The 22,679-nt window shown below is 38.6% G+C and overlaps 1 protein-coding gene across 7 annotated transcripts in view; it reads left to right on the top strand.

Moving 5' to 3' along the window:
* Positions 1–22,679, top strand: part of LOC128734937 (protein trachealess-like) — a 162,097-nt gene that overhangs the window by 104,329 nt on the left and 35,089 nt on the right. The window lies entirely within an intron of this gene.

The following is a 22,679-nucleotide window of genomic DNA, read 5'->3' as shown; positions in this document are numbered from 1 at the left end:
TCCCTTGCGTTTCGTGGGAACAGCATATTAGTCCTGCCCAATTTCCCTTATGGGTTTTACGCCAAGTGCGTTCTGGCCAATATAATTGGCTTCGCTTACAATTTGCTGTCTGATCTGTGTTGGAGATTGTTTGTGCATATACTCCGCTAGTCAAATAGTTAGGGTCGCACAAATAAATCTTCAACACAAACGGGCAGTAAATTTGTATTTATGCGAAAAACTTTTTAATGGCTCTGTCACCATCGCATTGGTTCAGGAGCCGTATTTTCGCAAGGGGTACTTTCATTCGACGGATATTGGAAACCAGAACTTTGCTGCTTTCAGCAAAACTGGTATGACAAATCCTCGTTTGATGCCCAGGGCATGCATATTGTTGCATAGGTCAATAAGTGCATGCCTTATCTCTGAGTTGACTACTCGAGATATTTGTGCAGTCACAGTAGAACTCGTCGTGGATGATGTCCATAGGCGCTATGTCTACTGTTCTGCATACTTACCACACGATGAACCGTCTCCCAGCGACGATTTCAGAAATGTGGTGAGATACTGCCAATCTAATGGGCTTCCGCTCATTGTAGGCAGTGATGCCAATGCCCATCACATCATTTGGGGCAGCTCGGATATCAATCCGAGAGGCTCTGATTTGATGGAATATTTGAGTAGTACCAACCTTGGAATACTCAACATTGGCAATTGTCCAACTTTCATACGAGCTGGTAGAGAGGAAGTGTTAGATATAACACTCTGCTCTAACAGGATCAGTCATGAGTTGGCACAATGGCATGTTTCAAATGAGACACCAATATCTGATCATTGCTTTATATATTTTGATCATTTGGGTGTCTCCTTGAACGCTGCAACCTTTCGCAATCCGAGATTTTCTGACTGGGAACTCTTTGAGGAGGAACTGGCGACGAAATTTCAAGGATTCGAACCGACGATTGAGTCATCGATCGACTTGGATGTGGCTGTAAATGTCACAACATCTTTTATTGCGGAATCTTTTGAAGTAGCTTGCCCGCTAAAAACTATTAAAACGACTAGAGGAACACCGTGGTGGAACTCTCATCTCGCGGAACTAAAGAAACGATGCAGGAGAGCCTGGAATAGACGTCGGAGGGATGGCGTGGAGCCTTTCAAGCAGGCCCGGAAAGCCTATGCAAAGGCTCTACGGTCTTCAGCACGCACGAGCTGGCACAGGTTCTGTAGCAACGTTTCCAGTTTCGGCGAGGCAAGTCGACTTAATAAAATACTGTCAAAATCGAAAGATTATCAGGTTAATAACATTCGAAGTTCGAACGGTGAATACTGTTCGAATGACAATGAAATCCTGGAATGTCTCTTTTATAGTCACTTTCCGGGCTGTGTGGAACCTGAAGTTAGAAACGATCCAGAAATCGTTTTAGGTGGCTTAGACTCATGGGCTTTTGCTCGGAGACTTGTCACAACTGAAGCGATTGAGTGGGCCGTGAACAGCTTCTCTCCATACAAATCTCCTGGAACAGATGGAATATACCCTATTCTACTGCAGAAAGGATTCAAGTACTTCAAACACATTCTGAGAAGGATGTTTGTGTGTAGTATTGCTATTGGGTACATCCCAACTCAATGGCGTGAAATAACCATTAAGTTCATTCCTAAAGGTGGACGCGCGACATATGAGCAAGCAAAAAGTTTTAGACCAATCAGTCTAACGTCATTCTTGCTTAAATCACTTGAGCGGATTGTTGATCACCACATCCGCGAAACAAGCTTAGTAGAAGTTCCTCTTCATTCAGCACAACATGCTTATCAAAGTGGCAAATCTACAACCACTTTATTACATGATGTGGTGGATAAAATTGAGGTTGCTTTTTCACAAAAGGAATCTTGCTTAGGAACTTTTTTGGATATTGAAGGCGCGTTTGATAACGTATCTTTCGCTTCCATTTTGGAGGCTGCTCGTTATCATAATGTGCCTTCAATAATCATAAAGTGGATAGAACAAATGCTTAGTAACCGATTGCTTTTTTCGTCCTTACGGCAAGCAAGCATTTGGAAGCAAAGTGTTTGTGGATGTCCACAAGGTGGCGTTCTCTCGCCTCTTTTATGGAACCTTGTGGCGGACGGCCTATTGAGGAAACTCAATAGTCTAGGCTATCCGTCATATGGTTTTGCGGATGACTATCTCATCCTAGTAGTTGGAAAGTGCATAGGCACATTATTTGACTTAATGCAGCAGGCACTACGCGTCGTGGAAACGTGGTGCCGAGAAACTGCACTTTCGGTAAATCCGAGCAAAACATCTATCGTCTTATTTTCAAGACGTAGAAATACCAATGGAGCTCGCGCTCTGCGCTTTTACGATTCGGATGTTGATGTTGTGAACGAAGTGAAGTACGTGGGGTTGATTCTCAACTCCAAGCTTGACTGGTCCACAAATATTGACTTCCGAATTAAAAAAGCGTGCATGGCCTTTGGGCAATGTAGACGAGCAATTGGCAACTCTTGGGGGCTTAAACCCAAATACATACACTGGTTATACACGGTCGTTGTCAGACCAATACTGGCGTATGGTTGTCTTGTATGGTGGCAGAGAGGGGAAGTTGTGACTGTCCAGACAAAGCTAAACCATCTTCAAAGGATGTGTTTAATGGCAATGTCTGGTGCATTTACTACAACTCCTACTGCCGCCCTAGAAGCTATTTTCAATATTAAACCTCTACACTTCCACCTGAAGCAAGAGGCACTAATATGTGCTTATCGACTACACGCGATTGGCCTTTGGCAGTCTGTGGACGGTTCCACTGGTCATACTCGATTGTGGTCGCAAATTGTTGCTGAGGACAAGTTTGCCCTTGCTCCTAGCGATGTAACGCTCATGCGTACTTTCCCGTATAGGACTTTCTCAAGTGACTTTCCTCCTAGAGAGGATTGGATGTCAGGCTACATGGAAAGGAAAATTTCCGACCATGTAGTCTGTTATACCGATGGTTCCTTGTACGAAGGTCGCGCGGGTGCTGGTGTTTACTGCCGTGAGCTAGAATTGGAGGAATCCTATTCGTTGGGTAGTTACTGCACCGTTTTTCAAGCTGAAATCTTTGCAATTATGTGCGGAGCTCAGTTTGCACTTCAGAAAGAACTGATAGGCAAGATTATCTACTTCTGTTCTGACAGTCAAGCCGCTATAAAAGCCCTTTGTGCGGCTAATTCTAAATCTAAAACAGTCATCGCCTGCCACACCCAATTAGAAGAACTAAGCATTCTAAATGCCGTTCATCTGGTTTGGGTTCCGGGCCATTCTGGTATAACCGGAAATGAATGGGCTGATGAACTAGCAAGATCTGGAGCAGAAAAGTCGGTTTTCGGACCGGAACCTGCTTTACCAATTGCGGCATGTTGGATAAAACAAAAGATTCGATCTTGGTTTTCATCTGAACATGTACGTTATTGGGAAAATCTTGAAACTTGTCGTCAAACGAAAAGTTTCATTGTTAAGCCTTGTGAGAAGGTTGCGAAATTTCTTTTGCAACACTCAAAGGTAAATTGCAGTATTCTTGTCAGATCACTGACTGGTCACTGCAGGCTAAATTATCATATGGCTACGATTCAGCGAGCTGAATCGTTTCATTGTAATTTATGTGAATCCGACTACGGTACACCATATCACGTAATTTGCAACTGTCCTGCAGTAGCACAATTGCGTCATAGGATCTTTGGATCCTACGTCTTAAATGAATCGGATTTTAGGAAACTAAAATTACGAGACATTTTGATGTTCCTTACCGAAAGCGGTATTGAGCTATAAGCTCTTATTTATCATGAGTATACCCCCCAGGGGGTGTACTTTTGATAAGTTAACTACCAAGGATTGCAGTATCCCTTCGGGGGTACAAAAATCTCTCGGTATATATATGTTTGTGTTTGTCCAAATTCCTCATCCACCCCTTCCTATTCCTCCTGTTTTCCTTCCCGTCCTCATCAGGTAAATGATGACACGGGCAAGATGGGCAAGGCACAAATCTTCCACATGATTGTGAGGAACGTGCTGCTCGAGCCAAAGATGCTGATACCTGATACCTATAGCCCAGTAGAACTTTAGTCAATCTTGAGCATTATTTAGCAGTAGGTACAACATGTCTATCTTTTTCATACTCTTATTGAAAAGATGATCGACTGCGAAATTTATCCACCGGTGAAGAATACGGCGCAAGGAAGCCGACAGATAATAATCACAGCCATAGCAGACAAGCCTTCAATTAATACATTCTTTCCAATCGAACAATCAGACTACAAGCAAGCAGTCTCGACAGCCAATTTTCCACCGCGCAGATCCGGAGCCTTTCAGTAGCTCAACCGTCGCGTCGCGTCGCGTCGGAATGGCATGGAATCTGCCTAGCCGTGAATTACGACGCCCAACCTATCGCTCCGTACTTGGTTTCGCACGCGTAGCAAACCGTACCGTAAAGGAGGTTTCGCTCTGTAAAGTTCAACGAGCTTCTTCTATTTTATCCTATTATTAATCGCAAATCTACACGTGCTTCCCCAATGGGAGTCTGTCTGTGAAATCCCAAAACGAACGTCTCGAAAACGACGGAACTACACACCGTGTTGTTCATAAATTTGAGCCATTTTGGCAAGCGAAAAAAAAGCGATCCGCCCTGCCGCCCCGCCGATGTACGCAGCACGAAGCGACGGAATAATGTTGGTTGGAAGTAAAAACAAACCCCTCGTCTCGCGCAAGCACACCCCCAGCGCCACGGCAGACGAAGCGTGAAGGAAGCCCAAATGATGATATAGTGCCTGTGTTGGTGGTCAATTGCTCGTAGATCGAACACTAAACCAAATCACTGATTGGTGTACTCTCATATCAATCAATTGTTATTTCCATTATCAATTTTTCGATGGACTACCGCACTGTTATTGAACCTAGACCGTCTCAGTCTGGGTCCGCGCCACAGAATATTTTTGGTGTTTTAAATGGCGCATTTCGGCTTGTCATCGCCCGGCCTTGGCTGGTGTTTTGGTAAATATAGTCTACACATTAAATGCGGGCACTTCGCGATGCCGGTCCGAGCTGGTTTGCGGAGCAACAGCTCATGCAGCGAAACCGCTTATTTTTGATCTGAGAAATAAACTGTGACAGCGCGAAACCAGTGCTGACCGAGATGGTTATGATGATGATCGACTAAGAATGCTGACAACGATCGGTGACCTTCGTTAGCAGATCTTCACACGCATTTCATCGCGCAGCGTTTGACTGTAGCTGGGATAGCGTGAGGAAGTAAACATTGAACCAATACTAGCAAGAACAACAACAACGCTAGCGACAGAAAAGTGACTTAAAATCATCGTCATTGACGTCACCAAATCGGAAAACAACAATAATAATAGAGAATTGACCAGTCACTCCGCGTTCCGCGAGATGCCGGTTCGCGGCACCGCTCTGCGTTGCCGCTGTCAGAGTTGGTGTATTTGTGAACGGTTCAAGTGCTCGAACTGGTTCATGACAGATAGAGGGGGAGAGACAGTGTATGTAGTGATAAATATATCGTATTTTACTGGTGCGATTTTCGAATAGGAAATCCTGTTAAAGGTTTGTTTTTGGACGTTATTTCGAATACCTACGTGTTTTTTGCGTGCCGTGGTTTTTCTTGCCTAAATTTTCCAAGCGGATATTTTACCTTAACCTCGCAATAATACTAAGCAGACACAACGCAATTAGGAGCATAGAATTGTTGTGCCTTAAAACCTGTTGATGATGTGATCAATCGAACGAAACTAAGCCGAGCCGATTGTGTAATTGAATTCCGTTTGGTGTACAATTCCTATACATCACTCAGAATAATGATGATAAAATTGATTTTATGAAAAATCATTCAGAAAGGATGCTTGCTACATCAGCAATTCTATTTCCGATATTCCACATGCTTAATAATAGTATTAGGACTTGGATATTTTTACAGCTTCTTGAGAATAGGTTTTGTGCGAGAGCGTTAATTCACGACTAAGCTTAAATTTAAAACAATTGCAACCATACTCGTGTCAGCCTTTGGAAGCGAAGAAAAAGTAGCAAAGTTTACCAATTCCAGTAGGCTATGTATTGAACTGCGCTACTCTACAAGCATACTTCTGCTGTTGCAATTATAACTAGCATCTTATCTACGAATAAATTGCTGCAAATTTAGATGCATCTCAAGCTGGCTGATTTAGTAGCAACTCTGGAGCCGTTTAAGGCAGTACACTGAGACCCTTACTGTTTTCGTTGTTGATAAACGACATCACCAAGACACCATCACTTGGTACATGTTTGTTATATGCGGATGACACTAACAGTTGGCAGTTTATATAAACTTGTAATGACTACATAAGAGAAGAAGTTGCAAAAATGCAAAGGAGACACTGTTGTTTTGTGCTTACCTGCAATAAAACGGATATTTCTAGCAAATACGAACCAAAAATATCCGTTTCTTTGCCAGAAATATCCATTTCAAGACAAGTAAAAACAAAACACCATGCGTCTCCATAGCATTTTCGCAACTTCTGTTCTTTAAAAACTGTATCTCAAAATCTAAAAATTACTTACTTTACTCTACTTTAGTCACGGCGCACAGTGGGACAATTTAAAAAATAGTGAGACATAAGGAATAACATCGAAACCTTAAAGCATAGCATAATAGTACCTTCAGAAAAGTTTCTCCATTCAAAAAGCGCTTTCTAGTGGGGGAAAAATATTTGAAAATTAGGGTGTCCCTAAGCAGATACAAAAAATATTTTCTCTATTTCAAGTCAGAAATGATTACGATCTATAGAAGATTTATAGATAAACTAATTTTAAGAAACTTTGTTGAATACTGAAGGTTTCTATCTCTTACATGAAAAAAGTTATAGAGCCAAACTCTTAGGGACACCCTTAAAAACAGTTTTTTCGATGTAGCTCTTGAATTTTGCTTCGTATACATTTCAAATGTACTAAGAAATTGGTAATCTAATTAAATTGCACATTTTTGTCGAAGATAGTAGAGCTCTATCTTGTTTACTTTAGAAGCCATCACTGGTTTTTATATTTTTTCACGTTATCTTTGAAGGGGTGTATCTCGGGGGAGAGCAGCTATGAGCAGCTAATCTCACTTGTTTTTTGTGAATCAATTTATGCTGTATCCCACCATGTACAACTTAGGGTGGAACACTGTGGAACATCTGAAAAAACTTATCACGAAGGCAACCGTTTTTAAAACCTTCACTAAGCCAATAAAAAATTAAGACATTGTAGTTTAATAGGACTTTATTTAAATTGATGAATTCTGGCTTTAGTTTTCATAAGGTCGCATAATCAACCCTTTTGCTTGGATTATGCGACCTTTTGAAAACTAAAGCCAGAATTGTGTGTTGTTGTTTAGTGTAGTAGTGAATTGAGTGTTGTTGTTTAGTATAGTAATTTTGCTTCGTTTGGTCAATTCTCCAAACGGTTTCCTGGGTCGACAGAATTTTTCTGAATTTGGGGTATTCATGGCTAGGCATGCTTTTGGGACAACTTTCTCTGATAGCCAAATAATGTTTTGCTTGCGGAAACGGACAACATCTCGTTGGCTTTTCTCCCATCTCTTTTGAAGCTTGTAGCAAAACATTGATACCTGTCTTTCCATCCTGCACGTGAAATGCGCTTTCTCCTCAAGCTTATTTTTTATGTAATCAACGCAGTGATTCTTCTTGCTATCTGCTCCTGACTTACATTTTTATATCCACACTTCGAATAAAGTAGATCGTCGCAAGTTATACATATTCATCTCACTATTTGACGCGATAAAACAAGTATAACTAAAGTATTGACAGGTTTTGTATCGGGTTACTAAGTTACCATTACAAAATTAGTTGATTTGATTCAGAGAACATGCGAAAGCGGTACAAAACTATGGTTTTCATAATTTCAGGCTTTAAAAACGGTTGCCTTCGTGATAAGTTTTTTCAGATGTTCCACAGTGTTCCACCCTAAGTTGTACATGGTGGGATACAGCATAAATTGATTCACAAAAAACAAGTGAGATTAGCTGCTCATAGCTGCTCTCCCCCGAGATACACCCCTTCAAAGTTTACGTAAAAAAATATAAAAACCAGTGATGGCTTCTAAAGGAAACAAGATAGAGCTCTACTATCTTCGACAAAAATGTGCAATTTGATTAGATTATCAATTTCTTAGTACATTTGAAAAGTATACGAAGCAAAATTCAAGAGCTACATCGAAAAAACTGTTTTTAAGGGTATCCCTAAGAGTTTGGCTCTATAACTTTTTTCATGTAAGAGATAGAAACCTTCAGTATTCAACAAAGTTTCTTAAAATTAGTTTATCTATAAATCTTCTATAGATCGTAATCATTTCTGACTTGAAATAGAGAAAATATTTTTTGTATCTGCTTAGGGACACCCTAATTTTCAAATATTTTTCCCCCACTAGAAAGCGCTTTTTGAATGGAGAAACTTTTCTGAAGGTACTATTATGCTATGCTTTAAGGTTTCGATGTTATTCCTTATGTCTCACTATTTTTTAAATTGTCCCACTGTGCGGCGGTCCGTTATCGATCCTACGCCGAACGAATTATGGGCCTCACGTACTGTTGGTTCTGGGCTGTCGTTCTCCCTGTCCACATCAAATTGCACCACCGAAGAAACACTGCACTGCACTTGCACTGTAGAAAATCACCTAATTGACTGATCCTTCTCTTTGACTTTCAATAAAATATAACCCATTAGTAAGCTTTTGGCATATTTATTTCATTCAACTTCAATACCATAACCGTATACTCGCACCTTACGCTTAACTCCATTCAAGAAATTTTGTACAACATCTGACTGCAGCTGTACACTGCTGCCTGTACGGAAACCCACTTTTTCTTCATGTCTTTCTTAGATTTGACATCCTTGGGATACTTCTGTAATGCCTGCTTCATAATAGCCCAGTATTTTTCGATTGGCCTTGGTTCCACTGCATTGGGGGGTTCATGTCATTGGGTACGAAAGTAACCCCGTTGGCTTCATACCACTCCAAGATATCGTTTGGATAGTGGCACAAAGCTAGACCCGGCCAGAAGATCGTAGGGCCCTCGTATTGCTTCGACAGAGGAAGCAGACGTTTCTATAGACACTTCTTGAGGTAGATCTGTCCGTTTACAATCCCGTTAGTCACGAACGGAGCACTCCATTTGCCACATGAGCAGATCGCTTGTCGAATCTTGTATTTCTTGGTAAATTTTGAAACTTTCTGCATCCTTACTTCCTCCGGAATATCAAACTTGTGCTGGGCGGTGAAGTACAGTAGCCCCGGAAGCTGCCGAAAGTCCGCCTTGACGTAAGTCTCATCATCCATGATGAGAGATTTGAGGATTTTCCAAGCGCTTGCGCAAAATAAATTCGCGACGTTGCTTTTCGGGTGACACCATTTTTTACAATTTTCAAAAAACTGATCGCGATAAAAACACAATGTAAACTATCCACTCCAAACTACTTCTACCCAAATTTTCAAGAGAAAATACTCAATGGGTAATTTTCTAGAGCGCTTCTTCCGTGGTGCAATTTGATGTGGGACACCCTTTATCCCCTCAAACACCAGTTGAACGTCCATCGTCCTCAACAGCGTATATGACGGATTTCACGCTAACTCGTCTATGGAGCTGGCAACACCCTCTCCGAGTTCAATGAAACTTTGTGTGTGTGAAGAGTTCATGTAAATACACAAATTTGCATACTTTTTTTCAAATTTTTTTCAAAATGCGCGATTTTTTTCTGTTTTTTAATATAAAATGTAACTCGAAAACTATGGGACCCACAAAAAAATGGGTGACTTTCAGAAAACGTTCTAAATGTTCATAAAAATACTGAAAAAAACAAAAATTAATTACTGCATTGAGCATTTTTAAAATTTTAAGCGATTTCCCAAAAAAACGCCATCTCAGAAATCGACGAATTTTTTTTAAGATAGAATATTATGTGGCCCACAAATCTTCTATACATCGCAAGATGGTCAAATTGAAGAGAAAAAACTGTTTCCAACAAAAACTTTTTCAAGTCCTTACCGAAGAAAAAGGTATTTCAGTATTTCCGAAATTATAACATCTACAAAAAGATGATCTATGGATGACTTTTAGAAAATATTCTAAATTTTCATGAAAAAATAGTGAAAAAATAAAAATTAATTTCTCACTGAAAAAAAGCTCTTCAAAAATTGAAAATCGATTTCACTACAAACACCATCTCAGAAATTGATGAATTTTTTTTTAAAGATAGATAATTATGTGACCTACAAATCTTCTGTACATTGCAAGATGGTCAAATTGAAGCGAAAAAAGTTTTTCTAACAAAAACTTTTAGCTATTTAAATCTTTTTTTCAGTGGTATATGAAAAAGTTTTCGTGAGAAAAACTTTTTTCTAACTAAGCGCATAGTGTTCCGCAGTACAGTTACAAAGCAGGAAAAACTTTTTCAAATTTTTTAAATATTCAAACCCAAAGTACCAACGACTACCCTCCATGACCGTAATATGTACACTCCTAAAAACAGAACAAAAGACTAAATGATATTACCCCTTGAAAAAGACACCAACAAAGTGTCGAAACGTCGGGAAAACATCAAACTTCTGTCTTGATAAATTTCTCGGAAGACTGCCCTGCCAAAACGGTATTTTTTATGAAAGTTCAGAATATTTTCTAAAAGTCACTCATAAATCATTTCTGTAGGTGCTATAATTTTCGGAAATATTGAAATTCCTTCTTCTAGTAAGGACTTGAAAAAGTTTTGGTTAGAAAAATTTTTTCCTCTTAATTTCGACCATTTTGCGATATATAGTAGACTTTGTAGACCATACAATTATCTCCAGAAAAAAATTAATCAATTTCTGAGATAGGGTTTTTGTGGAAAATCGATCTTTAATTTATAAAATACTTTTTTTTCAGTGCAGTAAGGCCATTGCTAATCATTTTCAAAGTTTTTGTCACCCCCCCCCCCCCCCCCCCTTGGAAATTGGCTTGAAAAATCGGAGGGTAAAATAATAATTTGTAGGATGAGTTAAATTTTTTTATAAAATTGTCTGTGGGCTCTACAGCTTGAAAAACTCGAAAAATGAGTGTACGAGTTGAGTTAACGCTTCTAGCACGAAATAGAAATAAAAGTTCAAACAGAAAAAAATTTCTTTCGTTTTTGTCTTTTTGTTCGTAGATTTTTGCATAAAAACATCGTATTTATTAAAAGCAAGAATAGATTTGGTTTTTACGTTTAAACCATAAGTAAAAATGCCTAAAATCCATATTTTTTTGCTCGATTAAAAAATTCTCTTTGTTTTTTTTCGCCCCCCCCCCCCCCTTCAGTGGCCCAACACCGGAGGGACAAAAACTTTTTTAAATATTTGTAATGGCCTAATTAATTTTTACTTTTTCAGTATTTTTAATATGAAAATTCAGAACATTTTCTAAAAGGCCATAGATCATTTTTCTGTAGGTCCTATAGTTTTCGAGTTACATTTTTTATTAAAAAAAAGAGGAAAAAAATGGCGCCCTTTCCAAAAACTAGTCTAACTAACTTGGTCGAGTTAGCGTGAAATCCGTCACATCCATCGGGTACGGGGTCTGCCCCGAAGTCTACATCCCTTTATTGATTCTCTGCCAAAAATTATGTCTACTACTATTTCGTTGGCATTCTTACCACGTGCCCTACCCACCACAGCCATTGTACTCATTAAACCTACCTACATTGTATTACCTTCCCTATATCAGCATCTGCGCCACACTTCATTTTCCCTTTTGACACCAAATATTTTACATTCAAAGACCCCAAGTATTCGTCGATCAGCTTCCTTTAGCGTCCATGATTAAACTGAATTCTCCTTTGCTATTCAACGTATAATTTTGACCTATCCAATGTCCCACGAATCAAATGTAATTAGCGTAAACCACCTTGTAATATTATTTGCCACAGCTCATTTCGTTTGACTGCATCATACGCTGCCTTAAAGTTTATAAAACAGATAATGAGTCTGCAAGTTGTACTCCCGAAAACGTAACCAGGAGTAGCTTGCAGAAAGATGCTGCGTCTAAACATCCAATGCAAAGCCTGGATTACATGCATATAAGGTTCAAAACGTTCCAAATCGCCATGAATGCCAGCAAGTATGTGTTTAGCAGCCGAAAGCCGTATCAAGAATTCCTCTCCATTGTGCTCGGTCCTGTTCTACTCGTCGCCAGTTCGTTGTGCGTCTCGACACACGCAAGTCGGCTTCAACCTGATCGGGACATCTAGCACGTTGGGCCCCTCTATTCCTGGTACCGGTGGGGTTCTTGAAGAGGACGGATTACACTGCACAGTCGTCCGGCATCCTTGCGATGTGGCCGGCCCACCGCAGTCTCCCAACTTTCGCCAGGTGTACGATGAGAATCTTTCCAAGCAGTGCCTGTAGCTTGTGATTCATACGCCTCCGCCACTCCTCTTAACCCTCTTTGTCCCATGGTAGCACAGGTGCTCCATGACTTCCGATACTAAAATCGACCGATAAAATTTTTGAGGCATTCAAATATGGATATTTTGATTTTGTAACGTAGTAAAAACATTGTTTTACAAGGTGTATAGTTGCGTTTGACGAATTGTTAATTAATAGCTTTTTTACATGATCAAAAACTGTAAACCACCAAAACACCCCTGGGACAGAGAGGGTTAATTTCGTGCCAGCCACGAATGTCAGCATACTGTTGCTAAAATCCACACAAGAAAGCTTTACACGACAGATGTAATTAGATACGGTTATTGTGTGATGGATGACGAAACATACGACAAAGCTGATTGCCGACAATTCCCAGGACAGAAGTTTTATCGGATGCTCGGTTCAACAAAAAAAAAATGTCGAAGTTCCCATCGAAATACCTCATTTGCCAGGCTATTTGCACCTGCGACGAAGTGCAATTTCGGTAAAGTTTTATTTATTTTTATTTTCTTCTGATTAATCAAAACGACTAAATGCTAAATATTTATTATATTCATCAACTTTCATCGTTTTGTAAGACAATTGTCACACACGCCTTTCCATTTGTTCTCGAGGTATGACACTGATGTAATACCCAGTCCTCGTATGTAGGATTTTCAACTGCGAAAGACTGAGAGTCAATAGGATCGCAACACGAGCCCCGCATTTTCTTATACTCCAGCAGTCTGTCGAATAAAAACAGAAGATCACGTCTCAAAGATCAAGGAAAATATAACTGCCGCGTGACTTTTGGCTTGTTAAAATCCTGTTTTAAATTTTACAGCTACCGAATCCGTTCCAAAAATTTGAGTATTGGATTGTTCGAATGATTTGTTCAATTTATTTTTAATCGATTACTCTTGCTTGGCACAAGCATTGTCAATAATAGTAAAGGCCTTGAACATAGCAGCCATCCTATCGTAGAGTAAATTGCACTCGCTGGTACAGTTTACTTAAGAAACCTTTTTCTTTCGTATTTGTTATTGAAGTAAACATCAGTCTTTCCTTTGCGGCAAATATTTACGAAAAAAAAATATTCCGTTCAGCAAAGCTTCATTGGAATTCAAACAAATATTGCACATTATTCAAAATGGTTAGACAATTCCTGGAAACGTAAAAACTTGCTGCTCACATTGCAATCCTTTATCAGAAAACTATTCTGCATCATCGGAATAAACGCACCGCCCCATCGACCGACCCATCATCGTATCGGCAACACTGCCAGTTCCGCGAAGATGCCGAACAAACGCCATCCGTGAACGTGACAACCACCCATCGAGTCATCCTGCAGAGTGAAACTGCACCGGAAAATAAAAACACTTCCACTGTGCGTGCTCTCTCGGTGGTCAACACGCTTCAGCAAACCAGTTGCACCAGCACCACCACCACCACCACCACCCGGATGCATCGTACCGCCCACGTTCTTGTCACGCCTTCTCCGGTTGCGATTGCTTCCTAAGCTTGTTTGGCCTCTGCTGTTCACCTGCTGCTTGCCCGCTGTGGAAACACCACCATCCAGTGCGGTGCGGTGCGACGGCGTTTGTTTACCGAACCCTTATGGCAGCCAGACAACAACATTTGCACTATTTGCTGCAACATTGTAACAATCTTGCTCCAGTAGTGTATGCACTCGATAGGTACAAACAGAGTCGCGGATTTGTCTTTCCCTTCCTATCGGCGCGCCTCCATCGGATGTCTGTAATGCAACTACTAACGTCAGCCATTAAATAAGATAGTTTATCTTCTATTTGGTTTAAAGCACCCGCACAGCTCGCGCACTGCACTGGTACCAACATCTCCCCCTTCTCATTTCACTCACCAAAATTTCACTGGAAGAGCGTAAAAAGTGCGCGAATCAATATATTACACTCCATACTTTAGTTGCGCTGCGATTGAACCATGGAGAGCGCGGAAAAGAGGGAGTGGTCGGCTTAGCGGGTTGTTTACTTGCTAATTATTTACGTGTTGGCACTGCAGCAGCAGCAGCAGTCGATCTTCAATTGTACAATGTGTCCATGAGAGCATTCACGGAAATGGCACGTACAATAATTGTGGTCATGCTTCCTCCCATAGTGCGGTGTGCTTTCGTTACCCTAGCGCGCTACGCCAACATCTGCAAGATGGCCCTACCTACCGGTTAATATTAACGGAGGTGGTAGTTTATTTGCTGAGGTGAAAATTTACGCGAGGTAATTGTGTTGATGGTTGCAGAAATGACAACCAACCATCATAATCTTTACAAAGTTGTAGCTTAGTACCTATGCGTATTAACCAGAGAGTACCGTTGCATCCTAACTACGTTGCATCAACTAACTGCATCAAAATATTCTAATTCGCAACTTTAAATTCAACTGGTGCATATCTGCTAATTATTTGATGGAGCGACATATGCCGTTCGACCTTGTGTTGTTGTTAAAAATCGTGATAAGCTGTTTTTGTTCTGTTTGTTTTCATTACTGCTGCTGCTGCTGTTATCATGAACTGCCAGAAAACGATTGCGACGTAAAATAGATCCCATTCTAATGTGAATTTTTTATATCTCAGCTATTCTGTACTTCCGTTTGTAACTTGCCAGTGAAATGTTAACAAACTCGGTAAATATGAGCTTTGAGTGAGCTTTATCGCCGTTTAGTCGCTTCCAATTGAATTTACCGTTTCAGTGTGTTTCAAAATAATAGGGAAATGCACTTTTTCGTGGTCAACTGTTTTATCTTCTTCAAGTAAACTTTATTAAATTTTTTATTTAAATTATTTAGCTAAATTGATAAGCGAAAAATTGTGTAAAATTATCCAATGATTTTACAAACTTGAAATGTCTTTTAATATTCGCAGAAAGTTTAACACGATAAATCGCGTAACACAACACGGTAAGACAGCAGTTAACACTATCGTGGAAATTTAGGTCAAAAGGTTCCAGAATTTCATGGAATTTTATATATGGACTTAGACAATTTACCCAGAAAATTCCAGATTTTTTTTATTTTCATTTTCAGTGTTAGGTATCACTTATTTCACTTATTTCAAAAATTCTGGTACTATCCATCAGCAGGACGATGTCCAACTGCTTATAGAGACCAACTTTCGAGTACTTTTTCAAAATGACGTAAGTAACAATGAGAGATTCTCTTCGTGTGTCCTCTCTCTTTTGCTTACATAGCAATACAAATGGAATTCAACACATCACGTTTGCCTGAAACGGTTACTGGCGTTACCAGTTAGCTAAATGTTAAGAAAATTTTCTTTGAAATACATTTCCAGAGCAGGAGCGAAGAGTAAAATAATATCAATATGTGTTATGAAAATTGAATAACTCATATCAAAAATAATAACAAAATCTTGCTTCTTAAAGGCCAAAAGAATAACTACTTGTGTTATTTTAATAACAAAACAATAACATGACTGTATTCAGAGTTTAGAATGACATATTTGAGTATTATTAAGATGTTGAATAACAAATGCAGTAGCATATGAGATAATAAAGAATCATTTTAGAAAATATTTATAATCTAAAACCTCTGTAAAATAAATAAAAAAAAAATTATGAAATATATCGAATGTCATTTTCAGGTTATAATAAGAAATGATAACATAATCAGTTATTAAACTCATCTTACAACCACTGTTTTAAATATCTACTCAATAACAAAATGTGTTATCAATGTATCTCGATATCTATTGAATAACAAAATATAGCATTATAGTTTGATATTGTTTTCATATTATTTTGCTCTTCGCTCCTGCTCGGGTTATGTCGCCGTAATAATCGGAAGCTTGAGCCCTTGAGGATAGAAAAGAGAGTCTCTTAATGTTACTTAGGTCCTTTTGAAAAAATACCCACGAACTTATCTTTTTGTTGCCATCAAATTTCAAAGTTAGTTAGAGGAAAAATCCTTAATTTTAAGATATTATATTAATTTTTTCCTGGTAATCAATAGGTTTAAAAATGGTCGTTTTCCACCTACTGCGAATTTTATTTTGTCAAGCAGGACGTTCAACAAACTTACTGTCTGCAGTAGATGAGGTTCTTTGACTATTAAATAATTTATTTTATCATCTTTTTGAATGTATAGTTTGATAAAACTGCACTGACATGAACTGATAGTGCTGTGGCTAATTCAGTAGCCATTACTGCTTCACCTGATATCTAAATCTTCCTGTTTTAGATGATTTAATGAAGCTGAAAACATTCGAGTTAACTCCCGATATGATATTGTTCGAATCTCAACTGGGAGAGGCTGTTAGAGTCAGTAGGATCGTAGCAAGTGGCCTTGCAATTGTCCTGCACTCTAACAGCTGGCTGCGAAGTCTGTCGTATAAAAACAGAAGGTCAAGTTTCGATAACGGAATGTAGCACCTAGGCTTTGCTTTATGATTTTGTCTGCTGCAAAAAAACTGAAACATTCGTGTTATCCTGGACGTTGATTGGTCGCTCGGGCCAAAAAATTCTAACAATCTGGAGGCAGCCATTGATGATTCCTATTTTTAAAGTAACTTTCGTCGGAATATTGGAAACTATCGTGATCGGTCGGTGTATAAAAATCCGGTTGGTTTCATGTCGACCTACATTTCATATTGATTCCAAAGCAGCGTTTGATTGCATTTTCCATACAATGCTGCTTCAAAAATTGCATAATTCGGCAATTCTTAAAATTTACTACATCACTTAGGTATTATTGATGCACCAGAATTTTGTCTGTGCAGCTTAACTCCTTAATCCCTTTTTAAGCACTGCTCCTGCTACTCTATTCAGTTTGCGAAATTCTCGGACGTGCCTCAAAGCAGCAATTTGGGATCTCTTTTGTTCGTGTTATTTTATCGATATTGTTTCGCTGCTTGGAAATGGTTGCCAGTGTACGCTGGAGATTTGAAATTATATTCGACAGTTCGCTCTATTGACGATTGTCGAGGCTAGAGACTTTTGTATATTGGTCGAAACTTTGAATCAATACCTACAGTACTGGACAAAATAAAGTACGCATTTACCACATCTTGAAACTTTCATGCTTTTCTCATTATTTATAGCAGATAACTATTCATAGTGATCGAACAAAAATAAGCTTTATAGGTGTACTTTCAGAAGATGTTTTATACAGAGGCTTTATACTCCAGAGGTTTGTCGATATATTTTTGAGCAAATTTAAGACGTTTGATCCTATACAAATTAATATTACTTAAAAACAAATATTGAATATGAAATAAACAAACCTGTAACATTTCGGATAAATGGCCTTCGTTGAGCAAATCCATTTTTAAATCCCATTTCCTTCAGTCTTCTACGAACAGTTCGTTCGGAAATATTCAAGTTCGTATTTTCTCGGATTACTCGGCTGGTAGAGAACGGATCGTTAGCCACTTTTCGACGAATCAGGCGATCATCACTGGTTGTAGTCCTCCGCTTTCTTCATCTTTCAGTCCGGTCTTTCACGCTTCCAAGTTCCTCATATTTTTTCAATGTTTTTCATACTCATGCCTCACTAATTTCATATCTTCGAGCAATTTCTCTGTTCGAGAAACCTTCCTTACGATTTTAACGATAAGTTTACGGATATCTTCACAAATTTGCTTTTTTGACATCGTACCAGATAAAAACGCGCACCAGTAATGAAAAATCAATCACAAACAATTTGTTTTGACACTTTGCTGCAGTGTGATGGCGAGGAAACTATTTGTATGCAGTAGGCGGCGTTGTGCAGTCATTATATTGGTAGTGCGTACTTTATTATGACCAACTAAAAATTGACTTTTTCTAGACTATACAATAGCTTGATCAAAATAGCTAATGTTTATATTTAACGATACATAAATCGTTTAAAGCATTGAAAATACTACAATTCGTCCAAATATACCGAGTTCATATGTTTGACAATAAAAAAGATACCGCGTGTTATATAGTATGAGAGCGGGTGCGTACTTTATATTGTCCAGTACTGTATAAAAATGGATTTCTATCTGTCTGTCGGTATTTTCCTTATAGGATCGACAACTACTAAACCGATCGGCGAAAATTTGCATGTATGGGTTTTTGGGGCCGGGGAAGGTTCTTATGATAGTTAGAGACCCCTCCCCAACTAAGAGGGGAGAGACTCCTAGACAACTGAAACACAAATTTCTGCATTACTTGAGGATTAATCAAGCAATTGGAACCAAATGGGGCATATTGGTGTTTTTAAAGGCAAGAATTTTTTCTATGGTGAATTGAGACCCCTCCCCTCTTTAGAAAGGGAATTATGACACCTCTCCCCTTTAAGAGGGCGTTTTCCATACAAATGAAATGCAAATTTCCTCATAACTCGAGAACTAATCAAGCAAATGGAACCAAATTTGGCATGTGAGGGTTTTCGGAGGCAAGAATTAGGACCCTTCCCCTGTTTAGGAGGGGGGCTCCCATACAAATGAAATACAAATTTCCTTATACCTCGAGAACTAATCAAGCAAGTAGAACCAAATTTGGCATGTGGGGGATTTTGGAGTGTTGAATTTATAAGTCTTGAACGAGCGATGAGAATGCAAAGCAAATCCGTGGGCCTAAATGTCCTTTCTAAGACTTGACCCTTCTTTATCGGCAGACTTCACAGCCGACTATTAGAGTACAGGACAGCTACGGGGCTAGTGCAACAATCCTACTGACTGTATCTAGCATCACTACCTATCCGGGAACCAAACATAAACCAGCATCGTACCTCGAAACCAATTAAGCATAGCAATGATGGATGAGAAAGCTACGCTACGGCTACGGAACTCACGGGAGCATGTCAGCTCTGTTCTTGCGTTCCTCTCCAAACATGGATCAGTCAATTTAAATGGACTGATTTACAGAAAACAAAAGAATACCAGCCCGGCAACATCACCTTGCACTAAAATTCGTCAAAGCAATGATCTGAAATGATTCACCTAAAGGGTCTCCGATTCGTTTCAAAACTGGCTTTAATCAACGTCAGCTAAGCGGTTATCCAATCATGATGATCGCTTTAAAAATATTATTTGTGCTTTTACATCATCTATACGATAAAAAGTTTTTAGCAAAATTAAATTTAAATGAGTTGAACGTGTAGTAGAAAAGCGCAAACTTTCCTTTCAAAATGCATGGAAAAATCTTCATATTTCAGGCATTCATTTTTTCATAGAATAAAGGATCTCCCAGTTGGCCTTGAGGTATGATGCTGGCCTAATAAGCCAGTCGTCGTATGTTCGAGTCTCGGCTGGGAGAGGCTGTTAGAGTCTAGCACAGTTGTTACAAAGTAGTTGCGGTAACCGACATATGACTAATTCTGGTCATAAATAGGTTGATGCAACTAGAAGTGCTGAAATTGTGCTGCTTGGGTAGGATCGTACCAACTGGCCCTGCAATTGTCCTGTACTGTAACAGCTGGCTGCGAAGTCTGCCGTATAAAAACAGAAGGCCAAGTTTCGATAACCGTATATAGCACCTAGGCTTTGCTTTGCTTAAAGGGCCTCCTAAAAACCCACCAACCAAGAAACGTGGAAAATTGTGTGAACAGTGGCGTACCATTTTAAAAATTTACCAAATGGCTAGTAAAGGTATTCCAAACTATGTAGAAGAAATTTCTAAATACATCAATTTTGAGCACAGATTTCCTGCCAAAAATTGATTATCCTCGGACAGAGGACGAAATAACGCTTTTTCTCAACCTGGTGGCTTTATTTCCCAGCTTTTCGAATGAAAACTTGACAACTCCAGAAGACTGCCTTCTCAGTACAACAAAACAAACAAAGTATTTGATTTCGGGATGAATTCTATAAACAAACCAAAGGTACGCACATGGGAAACTCTCTCGCTCTCAATACAAGCCTTTCACGGCAAACACATAAAATGAATTTAAAGATATCAATCTTCAAAATTTTTTATATTAAAATTGAAATAATGCGAAATTGAAGGGTTTTTAAAAATTAAATATTGTAGAGAAAATTATGTGAACATTGTGTGTTTTATAGTATCTTCAGGGTGAGATGATATGTGATGAGAAGGAGCGAAAAATTAGACAGTCGGAAGATTTTTGATGCTGCAGGTTCATAGTTCGTTCCTCTTTACTAAACTGGGAGAACCACGAATTTAATCAAAAAGCTGGAATATAATCGTGGATCTACTAGTTTTATATAAAATGTACGGACTACGAACCTAGTAAACACTGCTTCAATGACGCTCCCTTTATCTAATTTTCTATCCTTTTCCCTTCACATCTTATTCTGCCCAGAGGATAATAACTATAAAACACCTATGTTTTATTACTTTCTTCTACCATTTCTCTTGTGTCTTGTCTATTTAAAAGACTGTCATGAAAATTTATTCAAAAATAGCTGACTTCATTAATAAGTCAATACGAAAACATGCCACATAGGAGTATTTGAGCCGAAAAGTTGGTCAAAAGTATTGTTACTGAATCCCTTCGATGGGTGACTCTCCGGAAATTATTACAGGAAAACCTAATACAGATCCAGCATGTACTTATTCTTCTTACAAAACAGGCCTTTTGACTGATAACACGCTTATTGAATGAATTGCGCAATGAAGAGACTCAAAGCTTGCGCAAATTTGATAGAAATTAAAGAAATTTGGTGAATTTTTCTTTCAATACCCAAAATTTGTTGTTCAATTACTTTATAAAACATTGCTCTGGTGTCTCACAAGCACAATTTATCTTTCAAATGCTTGAAATTTCATGATAGTATAATTTATCAGAAGAAAAATGCTGCGATATTGAATATTTCATCATTTAGAAAAAAGTTTTTATTTCATAAAATTGAAAAAAGTTGCAAAAATTTCACACACAACGCTCTTCCTGGGACTCTAAGCTATGAAATGGCATCAAAGATTGGGATGAGAAAAGGTGAGAACGTAAACAAATATCACTTTAAAGTAGGAACATATTTGTGCTTATTTGCAATAATAAATACTGCTCGCTTGTCATCATTATATTCATTGAAAACTAAAGTCTATATCAACAAATAATTGTAAAATCTTTGAGCTTCAAAAGCCTTTTTACAGCTATTATACACATTATTATTTTACAGCTATTATAGGATAATTATAGCCTTAGAAATGTGAAAGGCAACATCCTTACCTACATGAACGAAAATATATGGCCCATTTTTTCTCGAAGTTTGACAGCTCTATGCAAGATGTAAACAAAACAAATGGCTTCAAAATTAACGTTACATTGTGTAATAGATATCTGGGAAGACAACGAGGTTTAATTGGAGGAGATTGAACGAGTTTCAACTTTCCTCATTTTGATCCAAATAATCCTCTGTGCATGCGGTTAACCCATCACTTTTACTCATGAAAAACGAACTTACACGAAGGATACGTTCCACGTAAATCAAAACCGCGTAAATTCCAAAATTCGCGTAAATACACCAAGTAAATTCCAAAATTTGCGTAAAAACCGCGCAAAAACTGGTAAAAATTCATTGCAACCAAAACAACCTTTTTCCATCACATAGCGTTTGTACTTCTTACTAGGGAGTAAATGTGTTTTTGTGAAGAACGTAGGGGAAGACTGTCCAGAACGCACCGTTGGGGTAGAATGGCCCATGCTATTAATTGTTTGAAAACGCGGAAACTATTTTGTAAAATTATGAATGCGCATTTTATTTTAGTGGAAAACATGCTGATTCATAATTGTGTAGCATGTAAAAGCATCAAACATAGCCACATCCAATAAAATCAAGCGATTATCCGCGATCTTATTCCACATGTATTCTCTAAGGTAGTACTGCTGGTCGGTATACAAATTTCATAATAAATACAGTCTATCTAATTGACAAGATACTCGATGATTCTTCACAAAAACGGCATTAACTAGGCATGTTTTTCACATAAATTGCAAAAAAACTTCAAAATGCAAAACAGGGGTAGAATGCACCACAGTGGGATCGAACAGTTTTAAAATATTTTTAATTTGCAGCACATTTTTTGTTTCAGATTATTTATTAAAAATATAGCAATATTATGTATTGTATAGGACTTAGAATTTGCCTTAAACCTAATTGTGCATTCTTTAACTTACAATATTTCATCACACATCAGTTGGAGAAAAATAAATAAATAAATTTTATTGCCAATTATGTTGAGATATGAACCCATTATTGCATCCATCCCATCCCAGCAAACGAACGCTATAACAAACGCTATAACGAACGCTACCGTCATTTTGAAGCCTAGTTTCAGGAGTTTATACAA

This window comes from Sabethes cyaneus, chromosome 2 (assembly GCF_943734655.1).
Source record: "Sabethes cyaneus chromosome 2, idSabCyanKW18_F2, whole genome shotgun sequence".
NCBI classification, from domain to species: Eukaryota; Metazoa; Arthropoda; class Insecta; order Diptera; family Culicidae; genus Sabethes; species Sabethes cyaneus.
Note: the sequence above shows the minus strand (reverse complement) of the source record. Positions and strands in the feature narration are given on the sequence as shown.